Source organism: Hipposideros armiger, unplaced genomic scaffold (genome assembly GCF_001890085.2).
Source record: "Hipposideros armiger isolate ML-2016 unplaced genomic scaffold, ASM189008v1 scaffold_655, whole genome shotgun sequence".
NCBI lineage: Eukaryota > Metazoa > Chordata > Mammalia > Chiroptera > Hipposideridae > Hipposideros > Hipposideros armiger.
In genome coordinates this window covers 237,465-245,540 of record NW_017732005.1, presented here as the reverse complement: position 1 = coordinate 245,540, position 8,076 = coordinate 237,465, and positions in this window count along the sequence as shown.

Here is an 8,076-nt window from a genome sequence, read left to right as displayed (position 1 = left end):
AAAAAAAAAAAAAAGAAAGAAAACCTATTTGAAGAAATAATGATGGAAAACATCCCTATCTTGGTAAAGGAAATAGACATGCAAGCCCAGGAAGCACAGAGAGTTTTAAACAAGATGAACCCAAAGAGGATCACAACAAGACACATCATAATTAAAATGCCAAAGGTTAAAGACAAAGAATCTGAAAAGCAGCAAGAGAAAAGCAATTAGTTATCTACAAGGGAGTTCCCATAAGACTGTCAGCTGATTTCTCAACAGAATCTTTGCAGGCCAGAAGGGAGCGGCACAAAATAGTCAACGTGATGAAAAACAATCGCCTACAACCAAAATTATTCTACCCAGCAAAGCTACCATTCAGAATTGAAGGGCAGATAAAGAGCTTCTCAGACAAGAAAAAGCCAGAGGAGCTCATCAACACCAAACCAGCATTACAAGAAATATTACTGGGACTTCTTCAAGTTGAAAAAAAAGATCAAGAATATGAATAATAAAATGCAATAACTATATATCTACCAACAATTATTTTAAATGTAAATGGATTAAATACTCCAGTCGAAAAACAAAGGGTGGTTGAATGGGTAAGAAAACAAGACCCTTACATATCCCAAAACACTACTTCGAGTGGACATGTGCATCCATATGTTCATTGCAGCATTGTTTACAATGGCCAAGATGTGGAGGCAGCCTGTCTGTACGTTGATGGAAGGATGGATAAAGAAGAGGTGGTACACATATATAATGGAATACTACTCAGCCATAAAAAAGTATGAAATCTTGCCATCTGCAACAACATGAGTGGACCTACATGGAATTATGCTACGTGGAGTAAGTCAGATAGAGAAAGACAAATGTCCTATGATTTAACCTATATGTGGAGTCTAAAGAACAAAATAAACAAACATACAAAACAGAAATAAATTCATAGATACACATAGAACATTTTGATGGTTGCCAGCTGGGAGGGGTTGGGAGTGATTGAAAAAGGAGAAGGGAGTAAGAAGTACAAATTGGTAGTTATAAACGGTCATGGCGATATAGGGTATAGTATAAGGATTATAGTCAATAATATTGTAATAACTATGTATCATGTCAGAAGGGTACTAGTTATTGGGGTGATCACTTCATAAATTATTTAAATGTCTAATCACTATGCTGTACACCTAAAACTAACATAATATTGTCTGTCAAACATAATTGAAAAATTAAAAAATTCCTTGAAAAAAAAAGACACTCCTGTACAATGGCTTCTGTTTCTCTTCCATTTTAGAAAGGATATTAGAACCTAAGGAAGTGAGAGGGATATTATCATAGACTAACCTGAAATATCACTCATTTGTTTTTTAATTAAATAATTTACAAACTCTGGTACTTTATTACTGGTAAAAGTTTTTATGAGACACCTCACACTGATCCTGGAACACCAGTGAGCTGAAAACTGCTGGTCCAAGGTCACATCAAGCATAAGCTAGCAAGCAAAAGTTAGCACAGATAAACATAAATCACTTCAGAGTGTTCAGACAGTAGTGGAGCTAGTGCAATGATTGATTTTACCCCTCAAGTATGATTTATGGCAAAAAAAGAAAAAGCTATAAATGTCTCGGTGCTAATTTTAACTGTGTAATGGAAATCTCATTTCCTGTTCTAAATCTATAATACTGATCTTATCAATCATCTCAGAGCCCAGTAACACATCTAGGTCTAAAATTACTCAAGAAGGCATTTATGGCCACTTATGAATATTTTCTTGAGACTGAAGTTCACCACCATTTTTAAAAGTACTGTAATGGCGTTTTCTAAAACCCAATGGGAATAAGAGGTATATGTTGAGTAGAATTCTTTTATTCACATTTCAATCTGTTTAAGAGATGAAATCCACATTATCTGCCATTATTTCTAATAATAACAAAAGCCACTATTGGAGTAGCACCTGCTATTTCCTCAACAAATATGTATATCCTCAAAGAAGATGTTAGTACAGGTACACTTATCCAAAATTTTCTGAAAATGCAATTTTTGGTGATAACTCTGACCTGTTTATACACTTTACCCCACTAAGTGTGACTATCTGCACATTTTACTGCAGAATTACTAATGTGTTTGATTATAGGATGCTGCTTCAGACCCCACTGGGGCTGTTATATAACATTTGTATTTGCACTGTGTTATCTTTCTAAAACAAAAATTCTAAAAAATCCTGAATTCTGAAACTCATCAGGGCCCAAGATTCCAGAAAAGGAATCATGAAATTGCATTCTCGTTTTACAGATGAAGAAACTGAGGCTCAGAGAGGGGTGATATCTTGCCAAAGCCATACAGTGAGTAACAGGCAGAGGTATTGAAAAAGGGCTGTCTGTTTATAATGCCTGCCTGCTTTCCATGATGTCAGACAATAGGGAATAACCATTTGAATTAAGAGTGTAAGGTAAACAGATTAGATAGATGGTGCTATCTGGGTGGACTTCCTGGCATAAGTGTAGCATGACTAAAAAAAATTTGGACAGACACTGATTACTTGAGTGTGACAGTGGTAGAATTTTCTTTGATATTAACCATAGTGTTTATCAATTTTATTTTCTTTGATTTTATTTCCTATCTTCACGAAAAAGTACGAAAAATTTCCGCACTCACAAATCAAATAGGACCCAGGTTGTGTTTCACAATTGCTAGTTTGTAGACCAGCTTTTAAACACTTATGTTCTTGAAATATAAACAAAATGTATTGTATATATGTAAATGTGGAAAAATATTATATTTTTTGTCTGGGAACTTGGAGGTGGGGGAGACTTCTGCCCTCCCCCACAGGGAGATTTCTGCACCACCATTTTTATGCTTCCTAAAGGAGATGAGTTTCATTTGTAATTTGGCAGCACGGTAGTCCAGCACCAAGGCAGAATAAACACTGGCGTCTCACATTTCAGCTGCACACTGAGTTAGCTTCCACAGCCACAGTGCCAGCATTTTCTAACAAAACCAAAAGTCCTGGGTCTCTCCAGGTAATTTTTATATCCAAACAACTTAATAGTCAATATAATTTTAAAAGACCAGGCTGAGAAGACCCAGTGGCACCCTGTGGGGTAAGGGCTGGCCTCCTCTCAACTTCAGCAGGTTCAGCATTACCTTTTCCTCTGGTGGCTCAGAATAAAGTTGTTCTTTCTATTGGACTGTTAAGCACTGAAACGCCAGTTATTCTGGCTCCTTTCACCTGAGTGAAGGGCAATGTGCAAAACGCAGGAAGAGGCCAGAGCTTCCTATGCGAGGAAGATATGAGACATTTCGTACGTGGTGTAAAAGCCTCTCCTTCTTTGCCAAGGAGACTTAGCGGGATGCCCAAGCGCTGCCCTGCCATCTCCAGTAGGCAGGTCAGTTGTGCTACCACTACCTTTTAAAAAGAACTATTGAAATCACAGATTGGAAGAGTTGGAATGCAGCCCTCCCACAGAACAATAGCAAATGCACTCAAATCTCTATCTCAGCTTCGTATTCTTCATTGAACTCTCTCAAAAAATCAGTGAGGCTAATCTACAACTCCTAATGTAGTCCCTTCGGTGCTACTAAAAATAGTCTGAGCCTTGTCCATTGTTAAGTGAATGGATGGGAATAACAATGTCGTATTTTACTTAATGAAATAAAGGATCTGGCAATGCAGCTAGCAGCTGTTATAAAGAGACAAATGCCACCTTAATATGATTTCTTAAATATTTAATAAGCTGTGTTTTAGTCTGGTTTGTAGGCTCACTAACACTAGGTCAAACAAAGATAACAAAATAATGAATTATCCTCCTCACGAAGACGTGGAAGCAATGGACCTATTAGGCTAAAAGCTCTAAAAATGGAGGCATTAAATACACTTGAAAATTAAATGATGACTAATCAATCCTTCTAAACTCCCAACAGTCTTTAGAAATGGGTTCCTTGCTAAAGGAAATAAGTAATTTGCGGTCTACTCTTTGGTGTAACACAATAAATATGATAATTATTTCATGGAACAACTTAAAATCTTTAAATAAATTGCTTTGAATGATTGCACGTTTTCATTTTAAAATATTTGAAAAAAACTATAAAAACAGAAATCTACTTTCCCCCCTGAACCTGATGAAACGAACAAAATTAAGCAAACACTTGAGCGATTTCCTCATGTCTTCAATTATACACTTGTTTATAAATATATTAACTTTATATGTGATAATAACCCAACTATACATTTTGTAAATGCCTTTATTTAGTTTTAATATTTTATTTGTATCCTATACGTTGTGGGCATAAAGCATGAATGATGAGAGTTCTCAAGGAGCTTTGAATATAGTAGGGGAGATAAGACAGGAAGCCGTACCATAAATAACTGTAATCCAAGGAATAAGGGGTCAGCCGTCCAGGAATAGCACGACCAGCTGTGAGAGCTCAGAAAAAGGCAAGTTATCACGGGATTATGAATCAAAACGGTTTCATGGGGTAGGAAGTATTTGAATTAGATTTGGAGAGGAATTGAAAAGATGCCGGCGGTGTCCAGCTGGTTGCCCAGAGGCTGAGGGAGAAGTTATAATCTGCCCACTGGAAATGCAGGTAAAGCAGCGAGTGGAAGCTGTGAGGTGGGAGGCCGGGGGGCTGCCTGGAGGACTCGGGAGAGATGGGTGTGAAATGGCTGCGGGTGGAGGCCACGCGGCCCACACCAGCAGGCTGCCACTGGCGAACGGGCGAAGGCTGGGCCTGGAACAAAGTTGGCAGTTTTGATGAATAAATGAAACTGGACATAATAATGACAGAGCTGAGAGGGTTTGGGGGCTTCAGGTGTCCGGAAGACTTTTGATTAAACACAAGTGAGTGATAAATCTGGAGATCCCTTCCAGGAGCAGCACTGGCCCCACAGCGCAGGAGTGTGGGGCAGGGTGGGAAAAACAAAGGTGCTGTGTCATTGCAGTCCTGCCTCTTCAAAATAACTATTATAGAAATATGAAATATCTTAAATAACAATAAAGTGAATTCCAGCAGCCATGTATGATAATTTACTTAGTGCTTTTAAATACACCTAATCCCTTATAAAGAGTGGATATATACACAAACTTAGTAGTATAACAAGGTATAGAATAAAGAACAAAAGACATTACTATATCATTTCTAATGAAATGACCAAAATTATGATTTTAAACCTGGAAATCCCTTCTCCCATGAAACACAAGCTGGAAAACTTTACTAACATCTGGGATGAGCTGATAGACACCTCAGGGCTTCTCTCTCATTCTTTTTCATTTCTCTTTACAGAAATAAAGCATTTTTACATTGTTTTCTGGAGACATGATTACTAGAGATAGATAACAATTGGTCAGTAGCATTCACCAATGTATTTTCATTAGGAATTTCTGTCTAGCTGGAACTTATTAAGAAGAAAACTACTATGAGGCCTTAAAGCATGACTATACCTCAGAATTTCAGTATAAAATCAAATGTATTTTCTATCAAGTTAGACACAGAAATTTTTATATATCCAAGGTTTTGTTGTTTGTTGGCAACTGGCCAAAGCAACACATTTCTAGAAGAGATTTCTCCTGGCAGAGATAAGAGCCCTGTCAGTCATGCTTTCAGGATCGTTCTCTCACGGCTTGGGAGAAGAGGGGAGAAAGAGAAAGAGGGAGAGGGAGAGAGTGTATTGCAGTTAAGAAAGTGTTATGCTTTATAACTATAGACAGGTTTCTTTTTCTTAATTAACTTCAGGTGTACAAAACAACATAATGATTAGACATTTACAGCCCACAAAGTGATAACCTCAACAAGTCTACTACCCATCTGACACCGTGCATAGCTTTTACAATACCACTGATTGTATCCCCTATAGATGTACTTCACATCCCGTGACTGTGTGTGTGTGTGTGTGTGTGTGTATTTTAAATTATAGTTGACATTCAATACTATTTTATATTAGTTTCAGGTGTATAGCACAGTGGCCAGGTATCCACACAACTTATGAAGTGATCCCCCCATCAAGTCCAGCACCCACTCGACACCATATACAGTTTTACAACATTTTTTACTGTATTCTTCATACTGCACTTCACACCCCATGACAATTTTTAACTACAAATTTGTGCTTCCTAATCCCTTCACCTTTCTCACCTGTTCCCCCAACCTCTCCCTATCATCTAGCAACCATCCGTTTGTTCTCTGGATCTATGATTCTATTTAGAATCATAGTTAGTTTATCCTGTTAGTTTATCCTGTTCTTTAAATTCCACATATAAGTGAGATCATATGGTATTTGTCTTTCTCTGACTGACTTATTTTACTTGGCACAATATCCTCTAGGTCCACCCATGTTGTTGCAAATGGTAAGATTTCATTCCTTTGCATGGCAGAGTAATACTCCATTGTATAAATGTACAATTTCTTTATACAATTGTCTATTGATGAGCATTTTGGTTGTTTCCATACCTTGGCTATTGTGAATAGCACTGTAGTAAACATAGGGCACATATATTGTTTTCAAATTCGTGTTTTGGATTCCTTTGGATAAATATCCAGAAATGGAATTGCTAGGTTATTAGGGTAGTTCTATTTTTAATTTTTTGAGGAACCTCCATACTCTTTTCCATAGCGGCTGCACCAATTTGCAATCCCACCAACGGTGCATGAAGGTTCCCTTTTCTTCACATCCTTGCCAATGCTATTGTCTGTTGATTTATTGCTGGTAGCCATTCTGACAGGAGTGAGGTGGTATCTCATTGTGATTTTTATTTGCATTTCTCTGATAATCAGTGATGTTGAGCATCTTTTCATATATCTATTGACCATCTGTACATCTTCTTTGAGATAATGTCTATTCAGGTCCTCTGCCCATTTTTTAATTGCAATAGATTTCAATGTAGGAATAAGTCAACACCAGCAAAAGATGTGAGGTTCAAATGCTAATCAGCTTGAAAAACAAAACAAAACAGTGGTTCTCAAACTCTACTGCTCATGAGAGCGCCCTGAGATGATACGAAGACTCCCAATACCCAAGCCACACTCCTAACCGATTAAGTCAGAAGCTCTGGGGGTGGAACCTCGGCATCAGTGTCTGTGTTTTGAAAACTCCCCAGGTGATTCCAATGTGCAGCGAAGTGTGAGAACAGTGTTTTCAAATGGTTCTCTGTCACCTATGCACTAAGCACACTGGCCTTTTGTAATCAAATTTAACACTGTCTATGAAAATGAACAAACAATGTAAGAATATTGTAAGAAAGTCAGCTTTACTACTTCATATCACGAATGATTACATTTCTGAAAAAAGCTAAATTTTGGAGGCGGGGGTTTTAGGATTCTTTAAACCATCAGTGAAAGGTGACTATATGTCTTTAGAATAAACTAATAGTTGAATCCCAAGGTATTCTGCAAATACGATTTGTGCGCTTTGCAATTGAGCAGAAAGAGGACAATTTCATGAATAATTATAACATTAGGTATAAGGTGGCACAGAGATACACAGATAAAATGCTGTGATCACAGAGAAAAAGGAGAGATCAACACCAGTGCTGTAAAAATTGAAGATGATGGTATGCGATGTGGACTTTGAATCATTCATTTCAGGAAAAGAAAAGGATATGGAAATTGAGGAATACAGACAGGAAAAAGAATAGTTCAACTTGGCAGAAGCAAAAGGAAGTAAAAGGTGAAACATTTGGAAAAGGAGGTTGGAGCACTTCTGGGAGAAACCTGCATGTGCACGAGTCAGTTGGAGGTCCTTGGGACGTAGAATGACAGTTCCTATCATGGCCTTAGTTGCCCTTTCTGCAGTGTGTGGCACTGTTGTCCACTCGCTGCCCCTCCTCCTGCACTCTCCTCCCTCAGGAGCCACAGTGTGTTTCACTTTCTATCTCTGATGTTCCTTCCTTAGACTTCTCTTCCTCCATTCATCTTATATACAAGGTCGGACAATTAATCATGAGCTCACCCTAGAAAAAGTGCTACATACCTCATTGCTGAATATCACTATGGCCACTTTCAAAGTATCCCCTTGGGAAGCTATGCACCAATGCCAGCACCTAGCCCACCCTTCAAAACAATTTTGGAACTCTTTTTCTGGAATGGCCATCAGAGCTGTCGTCATAT